Below are 17,573 nucleotides of genomic sequence, written 5' to 3' on the forward strand. Positions count from 1 at the left end.
TCTTTCTTTCTTTCCAAGCTATATCTTCCTTTTTTCCCTTTTATTGTCTTATTGCACTATCTAGGGCTTTCAGTATAACATTAAATGAGAGTGCTGGAAAGGGACATCCTTCCCTTGTTTCCAATTTTAAGGGGAAAATATCCAATTTTTCACCATTAAGTATGATGTAAGCTGAAAGATCTTCATAGATTTTTAAAATGAAATTAAGTTTCTTCCTATCCCTAGTTTACTAAAGGTTTTTATCATTAATGAGTTTAGATTTTGTCACAGGCTTTTTCTGCATCTGTTGATACGTTCATCTGATTTTTCTTTTTTAGCCTGTTTTTTTAATTGAATATGTTTGACATATAACATAGTGTAAATTTAAGGTATGCAATGTGTTATTTTAATACATTATATATTTCAACACGATTGCCACTGTAGTGATATTTATCACATCATGTAATTATAGTACAGTATTGCCTATTTTCATTATACTGTGCATTCAATCACTGTGGCTTATTTACATTTGATACAGGTTTCTACCTTTAACATCAAATTATCCTCCCACCTCTCCTTCTTTAGCCTGGTGATGTGTTGTTGGATTACACTGATAGATTTTCTGATGTTGAGCTAGTTTTGAATACTTGGAGTACATTCTACTTGTTTGTGGTATGTGATTTTTGTTATACATCATTAGATTCAGCTTGTAAATATTTTACTTTTCAGCAAAATATTTTTGCATTTATCTTCATGAGAGTTATTGGTCTGTAGGTTTCTTGTAGTGTTCTTAATCTATAATGATATTAGGAAATGTTGGGTCTTGTAACATGGGTTAGGAAATGTTTCCTCTGTTTCTGGAGATATTATGGAGATTTCTTCCAAAAATGCTTGTTAAAAGCTATGTGGACCTGGTGTGTCTTTTTGGAAGGTTGTTAATTCTTGATTAATCTATTTAATATATACAGGATTATTTGGGTTAACTATTTTTTCCTTGTATGAGTTTTGGTAGTTTTTGAAACTCAGTTGTTCCATTTCATTTAAATTGTTAAATTTGTGAGCCTAGAGTTTTCATACCATTCTTTTATATTTTTAATGTGCTTTGGCATCAGTAGGGATGACTCCTTTTCCATATCTGATACTGGTAATTAGTGTCCTTTCATTTTTTTGTTAGTTAGCCTGTCTAGTGGTTTATCAGTTTTATTGATTTCTCAAAGAACCAGCTTTTGGCTTTGTTGATTTTCTTTTTATTGTTTTTCTGTTGTCAATTTCATTGATTTCACCTTTAGTTTTTCTAAAACTAAAGCCTTTTCTTCTAGGTTTACGCTCAAACTGCTCTTCCTTCTCTGGTTTCTTAAGATAAAACGCTTAGGTTATTAATTTTAGAATTTTCTTCTTTTCTAATATATGCATTTAGCAATATAAGTTTCTGTCTACACACTGCTTTTGCTGCATTTCACAAATTTTATTGCTGTCCTTTTATTTTTATTTAGTTCTTTCTTAAGTTTTTGGTATGTTGAGAAATTATAAATATTAATCTTAATAATTATCTTAGAAGGATTTTACCCTAGAATTTCAAAATCTTTGAAGACCTTGCATCATAGTTTTATTCTCACTTTACCCAAAAAGTTCTGTCATGTTTGATGGATGGAGCTCCCCCCATTCTTGCTCCCCTATTAATTAATAATCACCTGGAATTTATAAGAAATAACTTGCTCATCAATCTACCCACAGGAAATCTGGTCAACATGGCCTATTGTCAGTTGGTAATTTTGTACCATAATCTCCTGGCATGGAAAGTAGCAAGAGAATCCACAAACCATAGCCAAAACTCTCTGGGAGAGCTTGGAGCTTTACCAAGTGGTTCAGTGTTCAGCTGCTACTGCATCATTCTCCTCTCAGAGCCTGATTCTTCGGTGTACCTGAGTTTGACCCTGAGAACAGAGCAGTAAAAAAACACAGGCAAGAGACCCTGCCCTCAGAATTTGGATTCTGATCAGAGGAATCAAATAATCCTGAAACACATTGCGTATGGCACACTGGCACCACCTGAGGGCTGTTAGAAATGCTGAATCCCAAACCCTTCCCAAGATTCCCTGAATCAGAGTCACATGTTATGTGATTCCAGGGGAGTCGAGTGCAGGTTAATGTTTGCAGAACCCCATCCTAGATAATAATAAATGGTGGACATGCTGTGAAAAAGATGCCTGCATTGGGAAGGATGGATATACTCTTGTAGGCTTGCCAGGGCAAATCTCTCTGAGGAGTTTGCCCTTGAGACACTGAGGGTAGAGTCTTGTTAAACGAGACCCCTCCCATTTTAGTTCCTCTAGCATCCCCCCACACAACCTCCTCTTTTGTTCCTCCTGCCCTCCACACCCTCCCCCAAAATCCAGGCTTGCACCTGCATTTGTGTCACACGTAGTGAGCATCCAATGAAAGTTCTGATGGGGGAAGGCAAGAAACATAAGCCCCCAAAAGCTATCTCCCTGTTTCCTTTAAAAAGGCAAACATTAAAATATAAATATTTATAGTCTTCAACTAATATATGCCTGGCCTATGAAAGGGGAAATAAAATATAATACACTTTTTTTTAAAGGTTCTGACTTCTGTCTTTTCCAAGAGCCCTTTTTTCTTTAGAAAATCAATTGTAACTAAAAAATTCTATTAGCTTCCATAAATGTAGATGCAAAAAAATGATCAGATGGTTTTAAATTTAAAAACTGCAGGGTAGATATTCTTTCATGCTTCCTTGTAATAGGCTCTAAACTTTAATGATGTGAGTTTTTCTCTTTTCCTTCAGTTGATCAATGTAATTGAGATTTTTCCCATTTATTGGAGCTGTCATCATGTGGTCATATAATTATGCTAGAGATATTAAATATTTTTAGACACAAAATTGTAAATACAATATAGAAGAACCATGAACTTATTTCCATATCATTAAACTACATTTTACCCATGAGCAAAGTGCATTTTTCATAACTTACAAGAAATATCCTGCCTTGCAGTGACACGTATATTTAACATTCTTAACAGCCACTTGCTTTGACATTATTATTTGGGTTATTTTGTTATCGGGGAATAAAGACAGCAGAGTTGCAAGTATCAATATATATAACTGAGCAACTCGTAAGATTCTAATTATATTCAAAACTGCCATTCTGCCGATTAATACTTTTTCAAGATGCAGGGTATCATTTTGGAAAAAAATGCACCTAAGTTAAGCTTCTCCCATGGCACTGCATAAGAAAAGAATAGAAAGAATAAAAGTTTACATGTACAAGATTAAATTGTAATACAACTGTGCTTATCACTTTGTTGCAATAAGTTCTCATACTAAATAATTTTTATTCTGGTGGCATTGAAATGTTTGGGGTTCATCAGCTTAGTGATTAAGCAAATCCTACAGAAATTCATTTTTTCCATGCCCAGAATGTTGCTCTTATTGGGCTTTCCTTTTGAACCAATGCTTGATGAGTATGTCAGTTAGTGTGGCATCTCATCCAACAATGTCTATATAACTATATACATGTAAAAACTTTTACAGTATAGGATTTCGTTGTTTAAATAGTTCTGTTAACATATGGATTTAGCCTCACAATAGACTTTTAGGCTTTATCTGAGATGTTGGTAGTTCTTTTTTCTTGTTAAAATATGTCAATGCTATTACTAAAGCAGGAAATAAAATAATAAAATAAAAAATTGCGTATACTCCTAATTTTAAAATATATCCCCCTGGCAGTTTAAAGTATTTATTAATAAGAGTTCAACTGAGTAAACTTCTCAGTTCTTTATTTTATTTTACTTTTCTTTTTGCACAGAGCACTTTAAAGATCAGAAATGCATTCACTTAGGGGTGCTTGAGTGGTATAGTCCATTAAGCCTTTGACTCTTGATTTCTGCTCAGGTCATGATCTCAAGGTGGTGAGATCGAGCCCCACCTCGGGCTCCATGATCAGTGGGGAGTCTGCTTAAGATTGTCTCTCCTTCTCCCTCTGCCCCTCCTGGTCATGATCTCACCCTCAAATAAATAAAGAAATCTTTACCCCACAAAAAAGAGAGATAAAGAAAGAAGAAAGGAAGAAAAAGAAAGACAGAAAGAAAAAAGAAAAAAGAAAGAAAGAAAGAAAGAAAGAAAGAAAGAAAGAAAGAAAGAAAGAAGAAAGAAAGAAAAAGAAAGAAGAAAGAAGAAGAAAGAAAGAAAGAAAGAAAGAAAGAAAGAAAGAAAGAAAGAAAGAAAGAAAGAAAGAAGAAAGAAAGAAAGAAAAGAATTCATCACCTAGAAAAGGCATGTCCACAGATCAGCAAACAATAAGTCCATATTCTGCAGCTACAAAATGATTATTAAGTTTTTTTTTAAGATTTTATTTATTTATTCATGATAGACATAGAGAGAGAGAGAGAGAGGCAAAGACACAGGCAGAGGGAGAAGCAGGCTCCATGCCAGAAGTCCGATGCAGGACTTGATCCCAGGACTCCAGGATCACGCCCTGGGCCAAAGGCAGGCGCTGAACCACTGAGCCACCCAGGGATCCCGACAAAATGATTATTGAGAGAAAAATTCACACTCTTGAAATCCTTCAAAATTCATGATAAAGAGTATTTATTCCATCTTACTTAGAATCGAGTGTTTAACTGGGGCAGGAAAGGGGGGAAAAGCATTCTAGATGTTTTCAGCAGGAATTAAAAGAAAAACTACCAAGACACTAAGTTAAATTTAAATTTAAAAGGGCACCTGCTTTCCTGGGACTTTTTAGACATTTTACTGAAATTATGTTACCCAGATTATGGGCATGAATATTAAGAGCTACTGCTAACTTAATCGAATTCTTATTCAAGCCTCCCTTGTCAGGGCAGAGCCCACATTAGAATTGTTATAATCTAACATGGATTCATCACCCTTATGTGGACAAACCCTTTGTAGATCATGCCTGAGAGGGCGCCCCTACTGTGCTGGAAGGCCAATGGCTCCCCAGAGTACCAACCATCCACTTCTTCAGGTTTTCCTCTTCAGAGAAAACAAGTGGGAGAGACATCACTTAAGAATGAAGCCGGTGAAAAAAGTTGTCTTCATCAAAAATTGAATGTAATATGCAGAAAGATCTTCTTTTCTGTTTAAAGTTCCTAATACCAGCCCTCCTAAACCCATCAAGCATCCATTTAGTCTTTTATGATTTAGGGGGGAAAGAAACTTTTTTTAGAAATTTTATTTATTTATTCATGAGAGACACAGAGAGAGAGAGAGAGAGAGAGAGAGAGAGAGACATAGGCAGAGGAGAAGCAGGCTCCATGCAGGGAGCCTGATGAGGGACTCCATCCCGGGTCTCCAGGATCACGCCCTTCCCCACAGTGAATCTGTTTTATATTTTTTGTACTTTTCCTGTTTGTCTCAGAGAGCTGTGAAGCACCCACATAAATTAATCCAGGAGCCCAGCCTGGACCAAAGAAAGACTTGTGCCTTCTCACCTTCCTTGCAGAATGGGTGTTTTTTTTTTCCTTCTAGATAACATACATCACTAACAAGTGAATGGCACTGATTGACAAGTGGGGCAAATATAAAGAGAAGTTTTGATCAAAGTGTTTGAGTCATTGTTCTACGTGAGCATAATTTATGTGGTGACATTTGTAGCTAACGAAAGGAGCATAGCAGAGATACTCCTCAAAATGACTGTGTCAGTGTGCCCATAAATGTTTTTTCAGGACCCGGTGTAGAAACCCAAGTTATTTTTTTTTTTTTTTTATTTACTTATGATAGTCACAGAGAGAGAGAGAGGCAGAGACACAGGCAGAGGGAGAAGCAGGCTCCATGCACCGGGAGCCCGACGTGGGATTCGATCCTGGGTCTCCAGGATCGCGCCCTGGGCCAAAGGCAGGCGCTAAACCGCTGCGCCACCTAGGGATCCCCCCAAGTTATTTTTGAAACCGTAGGCCAATAGTTAGGGTTTGACAAAATGGCCTCTCTGCTAATGTAGTATCACATGTTAGTGTGTTTTATGAGCTTCTTTCAGTTAGAACAACTTGATACTTCAGAACATTTTGACAGATGGTCCTGAAACTACAAAGTCTCTAGCAATCCTAAAACTTAGAAGATAAAACATTGGACAACCAAATTGCTAATTCCCAAGCAGAAATCAAACTATCAGATTATTCTCAGTTAGAGTTCTTTAAAAATAGGATTTCATTGTGTACTTAATTGTTAAGGTTTGCTTGAGTGGAAAAGCCACACGATTAGTTTATTTTTCTTCAGTCTTTTCCACAGTATCTTAGACAAATCATCACTTTTATGAAACTGTAGCGAGCATAGTGGACCATCCAATGATCAAATGATGTAACTTAGTGTCCATGATATTGCTTTTGGAGTTAAATTCGCACTTATTTCCACTTTGCAAATGTCTTCTTATTTAAAAAGCATTTTTTAATTGAAGACAATGTCATGTTGACTGACAATGTCATGTTAGATTCAGGTGTATGACATAATGGTTGGACAAGTCTATCCATTATGCTGGGCTCACCACAAGTGTAGCTGATGTCGGTCACCATGCAACACCAAAACAGTACTATTGAGTGTATTCCCTGTGCTGGGCTTTTCACCTCCCCTACCGAGTTATTCATTGCATAACTGGAAGCCTGTATCTGTACCTCCCTTCACCGTTCACCGTTTTGCTCATCTGCTCCACCTCTGGCAACTGTCTACTTGTTCTCTGTTTTTATCAGTCTGTTTCTGCTTTTGTTTGCATGTTTTATTCAGAAGGCATCCTTAGTTCTCAGTGATGCTCACGACAGTTTCAGTCATTGTAGACAGACCCGTTGTTGCAACATCATTGCACATTTCACTCCCCTCAGAAATCACACTTCTTCCCCTGCAAGTCGATAGCAGTGTGTTTTTGGTTACGGCAATTAATCCCCCCCTTGTATGACAGTATGTCTCCCCACGCCATGGGCTCTTCAATCACAAGGACAGTCTCATCTGCCTTTATTTCCCCTATGACTTATCATAGTACCAGGCACAGAGCAAGTGTTCCGTAAAATATTTCCCACTGAATCTCCTACTGGAAACATCAGTGCTTTAAAGTTGGTCATTCTAGGTTCTAGCTGCATCTTCCCCAGCAAGCCCTTCCAACTCTCCTTTGTTAAAAAAGAACATCTAAAAACTATCAGTTCACATACTGGATCAGTAGCAGACGTGCCATAGTTATGAACCAGGCTTTGAGGTCAGGCAGATTGTGACAAATTCCAGCTGGTTCACTTACTGAATAGCTGAAGGATCCCCTTTCTGAGTCTTTGGTCCTTCGTGGGTGTGATGGTCTCACCTGGTTATCATGAGGGTTAAACAAGGCTGTGGGCTTAGTGTATGAAGCAGGACCAGTAAGTAGTAGATAGTATTAATAAAAGAACTTAAGACCATGATTACCAGAAACAGGAGTGTAGCATGAATAGAGAAGCAAAAGAAAGCAAGTAAGTATTTGACCATGAGGCAAATGTTTAGTCCCTTAGATCAGAAGCTTAAAGAGAAGGATAGAGTGAAATCCAAAGAGAAAGACCCCAGTGCACTCAAGCAAAAAGAAGTCTCCCAACATCCTCCCTGCTTATTTTTCCCATATCACACACAGCTGGGCCCACCTGACCTCATCCTAGTTGATACAAATTTTATCAACTTTTCCGTTAAAGTCAAACTTGACTTAGTACAGTCAATGATGGGCCATCTGTATGCCAGGTGTATCCCTTCTATAACTGACTATAATGGCTGAATATGAGAAATTGGGGCAAAAGTATTGAGTGGCTTTAAGGATTGCCAAAGGTCCAAGATTTGAATGATTACCATGCACACACAAAGGAACCTCTGCAGATGACTGCTTAATGTAGGGAGTAAGTGTTGCATTGTGGCCACCGTTGACTAGAACCAGAAGATCCCCAGAGTTCCCATCTCATACATTTCTAACTATAGGTACAACATGGGGTGGATGCCAGATGATTCTGCAGCTCCTGATTCTAATTCTTAAAAGATAGAGTTCCTCTATCTTCCCTTACCAACTTTTTTGTTGCCAGTTTATGAGCAATGTGCTATGGCATGCATCATTCTATTTACCCATTGACTCTGCTGTGAGCTGTGATTAAGTCCACTCACTTTTTTTGTAAATATTTTATTTATTTATTTATTTGAGAGAGAGTGCATGCACGAGAAAAAGAGCGTACAAGCAGGAGGAGCAAGAATCGTAGAGGGAAAAGCAGGTTCCTCACTGAGCAGGGAGCTCAATGTGGGGCTTGATCCCAGGACCCTAGGATGGTGACCTGAGCCGAAGGCAGATGCTTAGCCAACTGAGCCACCCAGATGCCCCAGTACACTCACTTTTTAAAAAGATTTTATTTATTCATTCATGAGAGACACAGAGAGAGAGGCAGAGACATAGGCAGAGGGAGAAGCAGACTCTCTGCAAGGAGCCCAATGCAGGACTCAATCTCGGGACTTCGGGATCATGAGCCAAAGGCAGATGTTCAACCACTGAGCCACCCAGGTGTCCCTACACTCACTTTTTGATGTTGTTTTGGAACTGATATTTTGTATCATTTTAAATATCATTGCATTTTTAAATAAATCCGATGACTGCTCACTTAAAAAAAAAAAAAAAATTACAACCCACGATTACCAAAGGCTACCACTGACCAGTTGAGACTGATATGTGTTGTGGACAATTACCTGCTTGTCAGGCATAGACCAGTTCAAATCAGTTGTACTAAGTATAGTTTCCTGGAGAAAAATATTTATAATGTGGAAGGTATATTTGCTATTTTTTATAATTTATACCTAAATTTATACCACCATCACACAGTGTTATAATTATGCAGAATTATGATCCATTTTAACTCTTTATACCATAGTTATCTAATTTCAACATATATTTTGTAGATGTTAAACCTGTAAATGAGAGATAATTCAAACTGTTAACATTAGTGCTTTAAAATTAGTCACTATTAAAACCTAATTATTAGTTGAGTGGGTCTGTGTTAGTGGACATGGAAAGATAAAAAAAAAAAAGAAGATATTTGTCCAAATTAAAATTAGAACATGTAGCTCATATGTTCTAAATGAACATGTTTGCTTCACCAATAATAATTTCATTATCACCAAGTTACAGGATAGAGTTTTAATTGTGACCTTTATATCAGCAGAAGCCATGTATTTGGGATTAAAAACCTACTGCTTTAACTAGTCTAGTTAAAGACTGTAGCTTGATACATTCTGGGCTCCAACTTTTATAAAAACCAGAGAACACTTCTAATAACACTTTTCTAATTTCATGGTTCAATGCACAGTCAGTAAAGATTTAAATAATTCAGAAAGAAAGCCTATTCTCTTTCTTTATTAGAAGTTTGAGTCAGGCAAATTCTTTGACATTTAATAGGTTTTTAACCCTTTTAATAACTTTTTATAATGAAATTTATTGGCAGTTGTTTTAGAGAAAGGGTTATTATATTAGCATGAATAGCAGTCACTAGTTTTTATGATTAGTTTTGAGACCTTGACCTTATATAACTCAAAGTGTATAAAAGCATAAATGAGTAATGTTAATATTAACTAAATTAAGTATACTCAGAAATATATAGAGACTATATATAACGATATTCATCTCATTATCTAACATGCTATAAAATTTTGGCGGCAAATATTTGAATTTTTTAATTGTTTTAAAGGAGCTTAAGGTCACTTACAGAGTCAGACACTTTAAAGGAACTGAAAGACATTGTAATTTTCCTAGACTGATTTTACCAAATTATTAATATTATGCTCAATAGGAAAGGATTTCCAGCCTTTTCCTATCTTGGTTTCATGCTATTTTAATGTTTTATAATACATTATTAAAAGGATTATTGAAAGATTTCCATACTAAAATACTAATTTAAAATTGTACTTTTCTTGAAGTCTCCAGTAACTTGAGAACATATAAATATTCTGCATAGGAAAGCTATTGGGCCCAAGCAGAATATAAGGTTTTAATTTTGCTTCTTGAGATGTACTTTTAAGTGAATGTCATGTGTATCTAATGATTTAAGAGCCTCTAAATGAACTCAAATGTCACTTTCTGAACTAATGTTAAGAAGTCAATATTCCACTTGACATCTCCATTTTTACTAGCATCCCATTAACATTGCAGTGGGAAGTATGAAATTCAGCTAAATTTTCAGGTTTAAATATAGTATAAGGGACCATTTCAGCTGGCTCGTGATGCTATAAATATACAGAGCTAGTTCTCATAGATAAACCACAACTCCCATAGGGCATGTCTCATAGCATTTCCCAATTTTCTTATCACCTATCTTTCCAATCCATTCTTTTTGTCTCAGTGCACACTCCTTTGAAAGTATTCTGATAACAAGGCCATTATTCACCCGTTCTTTGGGCACATCAAAGCAGAGATGTGAACAGACATTAGCATGTTTGAGTATACTCAAATATAAGATTATAGTCTGATGAACAAAGCACTGCCTACACTTTGTAGTGCAGATGCAAAAGGCACGATCTGTACAAATCAAGGGTTTCACTGACTCTAATCCTAGGTAGACCCAAAGCAGACTCATAGACTCCTATTACCAGAGGTGTACAGTTTTGAAAGAACTCTAATTCAGGTATTTGGGGAACGAGGGGGTTGACCTGATGGTCTCCTACACCCTTTCAGATAAGACAGTCTGCCTTCATATTCTGTCTTTAATTGGAATTATGAGAGATGCTCTTTGCCAATCAAGAGTCAAGCTTGTCTGTTGTAGATTTGTGTTTGTGTGTGTGTGTGTGTGTGTGTGTGTGTGTGTTATTGGAGCTGGGCAGAAGAGTCCTATCAATGGCACACTGGAGCACAAGTTCAGCTGGGTAATCCTGATGTTGACAGTTGAACAATAACAGTAGGAGACAAATCGTGTTGGCACAGAGCAATCAGAAATAGATGCCTCAATTTGAGTGGAAAACATCTTTCCAACTGTGTATCATTCACTAGACACCATAACCTTCTGGCCATTGTTGGGATCCAAAGGAGGGGTTATGTGAGCAGAGTTTACAGGAGAGCATAGTGTACTGTGAACCAGAATACCTTTTTATGTATTCAAATTTTTTTGAACTTTGTATCTACCAGTTAGCCTATTAGCTGTGATCAGGGAGCCATTAACATCCGGGTTATAAGTTCAGCCTTTATGTGCGCTACTGACTTGCTCACAGCGAAACCCTGTGCTCTATGACACAAGCTGCCCGGCTTCTTCCAGAGAAGGTCTCTACAGAAGCAAGCTCTTGGCTTCCCAGAATGCTTGGTCACAACGATGTTAGTGGCTCACCAAGAACTAGAACTAGTAAGGAAAGTGACTCCAGATGGTAACAAAAGATAAACATCCACATCTTCCACAAATGTGACCCAGGTGACCAAAAACCACAAAAATAACTTTACATTTGCCAGAATATGTTCACAGTCTTTATCTTCATCCATCCATGCTGAAGCAAGCATTTAAGGTCAGTACACCTGTCTCATTTTTGTCTCCTTAAAATGTATCACTATCAAACAAACTACATCTAATATTTATCCTCTTGTCTTATCCCCTTCACCCCCCTCGAAAGTGAGCTGTGTAAGGACAGAGATCTCATCCAGTGTGATGAGATCACATCCAGTTCCTGTGGGAATTAGCATTTGTTTTGTGAGATGGTTTTAATCTTTCCCAAGGATGGTGGTTTTAGAGAGTGTGAGGTCTTTCCATTTGGCAAATACCTAATGAATTGTGCCCCAGAGTTCTTGCTTTCTTGTGATAATTAGTTTTATAATTACTATTTATCCTAACTAAACTACAAATAACCTATTTTAGTGTATTGTGAAGAAATCCAAGCCCTATTTATTCGCATTGCCTTTGGAAAGCAATCAAGTTATTCTTACCCAATATTGAAGATAAAAATACATTTTCATAAAAGTGCCCAATCTTTCTTTTGAACCTCACTTTTTCCTAATCTTTGAAAATATTACATGTGCTTTGCATATATATTTTTTCCAGATTTCCCCTCTTTTGATATTAATTATCTATCTTCAGTGTCAGAAGTCTAACAGCAAAAATGTTAAAGTTTATTTAAAATGCACACATTTAAATAATGAATAGAACACAAGAGGAGACCACCTAGAAACGATTTATTTAATTTGTTTGGACAACAAATAATTTAGCTCTCTCTTGGAAATGCACTTAGGAAAATAATAAATGAAATTTGATTATTAACTTTACCCACGCATTCGTTCTGGTGTATACATTTACATATTAATTGAATCCCTGGCAAAAATACGCAATCAAATGGGGGACTTAAATAATATCAACATTTACATTCTTCTCATAGACTCTTAGAGTGCATATTCCTAAGAAAAATGAGAACTGCCTCGTCTTCTTCCTGGCCTGATTAATCACATAAGGGCTGGATGGGCTACTGAGAACAGGCTCAGAAGTTTCTCTTTAGATGCTAAAGGACGGTACATGTTTGGTAGTGTGTATAAAAGGGACGGAGAGTCAACACTTGACACAGCCTGTGCCAGCAGGGTCCCCTCACAGCCCTGGGGAAAGAGCTCCACAGCCAAGGGTGTCAAATGCCAACAGACAGAGGTAAATGGAAGAGCTTCATAGATTCCTCACGTTCTCTTGTTCCTGCTGCAACTGGCAGGCATCCAGGCCTTGCCAGCAAAGACCACAGAAGACAGCAGCTGGTAAAGCCACATTAGCAAATAAGGCCTCGGGGTTTCCCATGTTTCAGGCTCTGTTCACCAACTGCTATTCACTCAAACAGCTGGATCAGAGCAGAGAGAGCCAAGACGTCGTTAGGGTTTTATGTGTACAACTGTTTTGATATGGATTGTCTGCTAGAGGCAGAGATAATGATAGCTTTCCAGGCTCACGCGTTGGACGGGGAAGTGATGCTGACATCTGAAAGGAGGAAACAGACTCTGGAAGGATCGTGAAACACACAGCTTTAAACACTGAAACGCGGGCCTTCATTTGTTCTGGAGCCGTTCGAGTGTGCGATTCGAGTGCCATTTCATCACTAATGCAACTAATGTTGTACCGAGTGTTTTGTTTTGGGGTTTTGGTAGTTGGGTTCTATCAAAATGTTACTATTTTTTTAAAAAGAATCCACAATGAGCTACCTGAGTTTTTGGTTTGGGTTGTTATTTTTTCTTTTTTCCTTTTTAAAGAAAAGCCAAGAAGCAGCAAGTGCAAACACACGCTGGAATGGGTAACAAGTAGTATACCTGAGGGTTCCCACTTGGGCCCTGTCCTTACCCCAGGGCTCTTAATGCCATAGGCAGTTGGGCAAGGAGAGGAAGGACTGTGCTACGAGCATCAAGCCATGGATTACAAGCAAGGTCATGAGGGAGAATACATGATATCTGTTTTGGTTTCCTAATTGATTTTAACTGAGTTCTTGCCTTCCATTGATGGAAAAAGATTTTGAAGGAATGTGATGGAAATCTTCTCTTCATTATGGCAATCTTCCTCCGTTTCTTTCATTGACATTTTTTAGCTCCTGTCACCATAAGACAGTATCAGTCCTCAGTAGCAAACAGTAAAATTTAAGGAAACTGCTCTGATTTTCAAAACAGCAAAATCAAGCACCCGTTTTCAATGGAGTCCGTTTCCCCAATGGGAAGATACATATTAAGAGCCATTCAAGGGTAGCCTGGCTGGCTCAGCAGTTTAGCGCCACCTTAGGCCCAGGGCGTGATCCTGGAGACCTGGGATCGAGTCCCACATCGGGCTCCCCGCATGGAGCCTGCTTCTCCCTCTGCCTGTGTCTCTGCCTCTCTTTCTCTGTCTCTCCATAATAAATAAATAAATAAATAAATAAATAAATAAATAAATAAGCCATTCAAAACTAAAATGCCAACAACACCAAGGACTTTTAGCCAAGAAAAAATGAAGTTCACTGAGTTCGAAATAAACAAAATGAGAAATAAACACATTAGAAAGTCCCTTTGAGACACTTGAATCCTGAGAATTTGGCAAATGTAGCTCCCAAAAGATCAAGGATTTATAATCCTGTTTATGTGAAGCCAGCATCCTGAATCCTCATTGTACCTGGCCTAAACATCTCTTCAGTGTAACCCAAGAAAGACATGTTGATGTGCGGGTGATGTGCCATGATCTGTGCTAGATACTAGGGCTAACTGGTAAACAAAAGAGATTCTGTCCCTGTCTTTTTGAGTTTATAATCTATTAAAGTTAAGACTGGGTTTAACTGTGTTAAAAAAAGCTAAAAATGAGAGTGACTCTAAAAAAGATAGTTACTTTCCTTTCACGTTAAAGACTCCCACGGTAAGTAGATTGCCCAGGGTCTGGTAGCTCTGTAATAACCACTCCAGCACCTTTTTCTTAGATCTCCAATGTCCTAACTGGAGTGTCTCCAATGTGTCTGGTTCAAGACATTTTCCCAAGCTCTCGTGATCACACCCACACTTTCTCCAACAGGAAAGAACAATGGGCAGTAACCCTTTCCTTTTAAGGGGATTTCTTAGAAGTACCACACACTTTGTTACATTTCAGCAGCCAAAACATGGTCACGTGGCCTGACAGAGCTGCAAAGGAAGGTGGGTAGTGCTCTTCGTTGGCTAGAGTCGTGGCTAGACAGCTTAATACTGGAGGCCTGTCCCTTAGGACAAAAGTAGTGTGTCAGAGGGTACAGCCTGAGGTTTCCGCCACAAGAGAGACAGACATTATTCAAATTTCCTTTTCCTCTTATGACCACTATTAGATGAAGTTCACTGGAAAAAAGAAAACTCCTCAAACTGGTTGGTTGGTTTACACTGGTAGTATTCATTTCTTCACTTATATACTGACTCCGCAAATATGTTTTGAATACTTGAAATGCCTAATTTAATTAAAAAGAGAACTGAGGAGGGATTGCAAAATGCGTTAGTCATACTAATGAAGATTACTGTCTGGAAGGTATAGACAGACTAAGAAATTTACAAGTGGTGACCAATAAAGAAAGTACAGACAAATGCTTTAGCAGTTCAGAATAAGATTCAGCAAGCTTTGTAGATTAGATGATTTTTGAACTTGACTTTAAAATGTATTTAGGGGATCCCTGGGTGGTGCAGCGGTTTGGCTGGAGACCTGGGATCGAATCCCACATCGGGCTCCCGGTGCATGGAGCCTGCTTCTCCCTCTGCCTGTGTCTCTGCCTCTCTCTCTCTCTCTCTCTCTCTCTCTCTGTGTGTGTGTGTGACTATCATAAATAAAAAATAAAATAAAATAAAAATTAAAAAAAATTAAAAGAAAAATAAAATGTATTTAGGTTTGGGACCCCTGGGTAGCTCAGCTGTTGAGCGCCTATCTTTGGCTCAGGGCATGATCCTGGGGTTCTGGGATCAAGTCCCACATCGGGCTCCCCGACAGGGAGCCTGCTTCTCCCTCTGTCTATGTCTCTTGTCTCTGTCTCTCATGAATAAATAAATAAAATCTTTAAAAATAAATAAATAAAATGTATTTAGTGTTTAGATACATGAATATGGTAATAGCATTATGGAATTGTGAAAAGGGCACAAATGTGTAGAGCGTATATCAATTCGGCTTTGATCTTTGTTGGTGGAGAGATCTGAGATCACTTAAGCTCCCCATCCTCAATAAACATGTTCAAAACAGACATCTCTATAGGGCTGCCTCAAAGGGAAATAATAAGGCTCACTAGATAAAATTACCGAACAAATCACAAATCACTGTGCAAAGTTTGTTTTTTTTTAACTCTCCTTGAAATCTGTCTGACAGCAAATGCTGAAAGAGCAACATAGCCAAAGACACTTATTCAAGGGAAAGAGACAGAGGCAAGGAATAGCAATTAATTGTGTTTGGCTGAGGAATAATGGTGTGAAGGACAAATCTGGGGAATAAGGCTTATTTGGAACCTTTCATGGCATGCTGAAGAGTTTGGATTTCATTTGGTAGGCAGATATCACTGGAAAGGTTTTGAACCTGTGGCTTAGAAGATCAATCCTGCAGGACTCTTCAGGATGAATGTGAAGAGATTATTTTATTTAAGTAGTCATTGCAAGCCAAGAGGCAATGAAGGCTTGAAATATGTGAATGAGTGTGGAAATGAAAAGAAGGGCTGGTGGAAGAGTTATTTTAGAGTAGACTCAGCGGAACTCACAAGAGTTTGGTAGGAAAGAATAAAAAATTACTAGAACATTTTGAGTAGAAGTGACAGGGCGGATGAAGGTGTCATCAACAGAAACGGGCCACACAGTACATAACAAGTTCGAAAAAGGAAACTTCGAGATGGAAGAAATGTGACTTACGGAGAAATGTTAGGAAATAATTTAGGGGTGGAAAGCTGTAGGAAGAAGAGAAGCCACTGAAAAGTCCAGAAGAATCAAAGAGAAGAACGTTGTTGTTAAGAATGCCCTAGGTGAATTATTCACAATAAGTTAAAAATATTGGAAGTTAACGGCAAATAATATTTCACAAGTTGAAGTTTTGTATTTGGCATTAAGACTATAGTCCATCAGTATCTTTCTAGAAGGAAATCGGTAATCAAAACATTTGCTTACCTTCATGAGCTAACCAATTAATCTTATTTTTCAGTAATCAGACTTCATCCAGTTTAATTTTCCCCATATTATACATTAGGCAGTGATTAATACTGAACTGACATCTATGAAAGCAAGGTAAAATGGAAATACTCCTAATTTGGAAATGGCTGTTAATATCTGACCGTCTTAAGTGCATCCGAGTGCTGAAGAGATGACTATGCTCTCCAATTTGTGCTTGTGACCCTCCACACAGGAAAATCATTCTTTGATTCAGAGTTAAAACTGCTGTCTGCTTGGCCAAATATCATCGTGTCATGATATTTTCGAACTAATGACGAGTATGTTGAGAAAGAGGTAGCCTGTTGAGTATTTCATTCTCCTTACCCAGACAGATACTTTACCCCACTTTGGTGATGCCTACCTTCTTCTACCAATAAAACAAAGGTTAGAATACAAGTTTTAGTAGTCAGAGTGCTAATTAACATGACTTCAGGATATTAGAAATTAGACTTGAAAAGTCACTCACTTAATGCCTCTTCTGCGTACTTTCAAAAGTTGGTCCTGATTTTTATGATATCCTCTGTCAATGGCACAATTTTATGGGGAGCTGCTAAATCTAGTACTACTTCATAAGGATGATCAGATTATAGAAGTTACGTGAACACCTGAGAAGGGAAAAAAACTATTTTAGTATATGTGAGCGGAAACCACATGAATGGGCTACATAAAAATCAGTTTGGGTAGACAACGTTTGATAAGGTGGTTTTGATTAGCTTTAACTATAAATCTCTCCCTGGGACATGTAAAATGTCAAATTGGCTGCCAATACGTAGGAAGCTTCAAAGTGTGGAGTTGAGAGATGCAGATTTTAACTCCCACTCTGTGGTTTAGGGAAGTCATTTAACCTCTCTGAGCTTTATTCATTCACTTATTATTTTTAATCATTTCTGTATTTATTCAACAGACAGGCAACAGGCTTGTAGTGTGGCTTGCCCCTAAGGTTCCTCTTCTATACACTGAGAAGGGATCACTAAATGCCCTCGCAGCTCTAATGTGTAT

General features: G+C 37.8%; 1 protein-coding gene and 1 pseudogene across 5 annotated transcripts in view; both read left to right on the forward strand.

Moving 5' to 3' along the window:
• The window catches only part of TOX (thymocyte selection associated high mobility group box), a 299,196-nt gene that overhangs the window by 232,414 nt on the left and 49,209 nt on the right, over positions 1 to 17,573 (forward strand). The gene's annotated exons all lie outside the window — the stretch shown is intronic.
• On the forward strand, positions 7,452 to 7,982 carry LOC144300126 (rRNA-processing protein FCF1 homolog pseudogene; annotated as a pseudogene).

The sequence above is a fragment of the Canis aureus genome, chromosome 28 (assembly GCF_053574225.1).
Source record: "Canis aureus isolate CA01 chromosome 28, VMU_Caureus_v.1.0, whole genome shotgun sequence".
Classification (NCBI taxonomy): domain Eukaryota; kingdom Metazoa; phylum Chordata; class Mammalia; order Carnivora; family Canidae; genus Canis; species Canis aureus.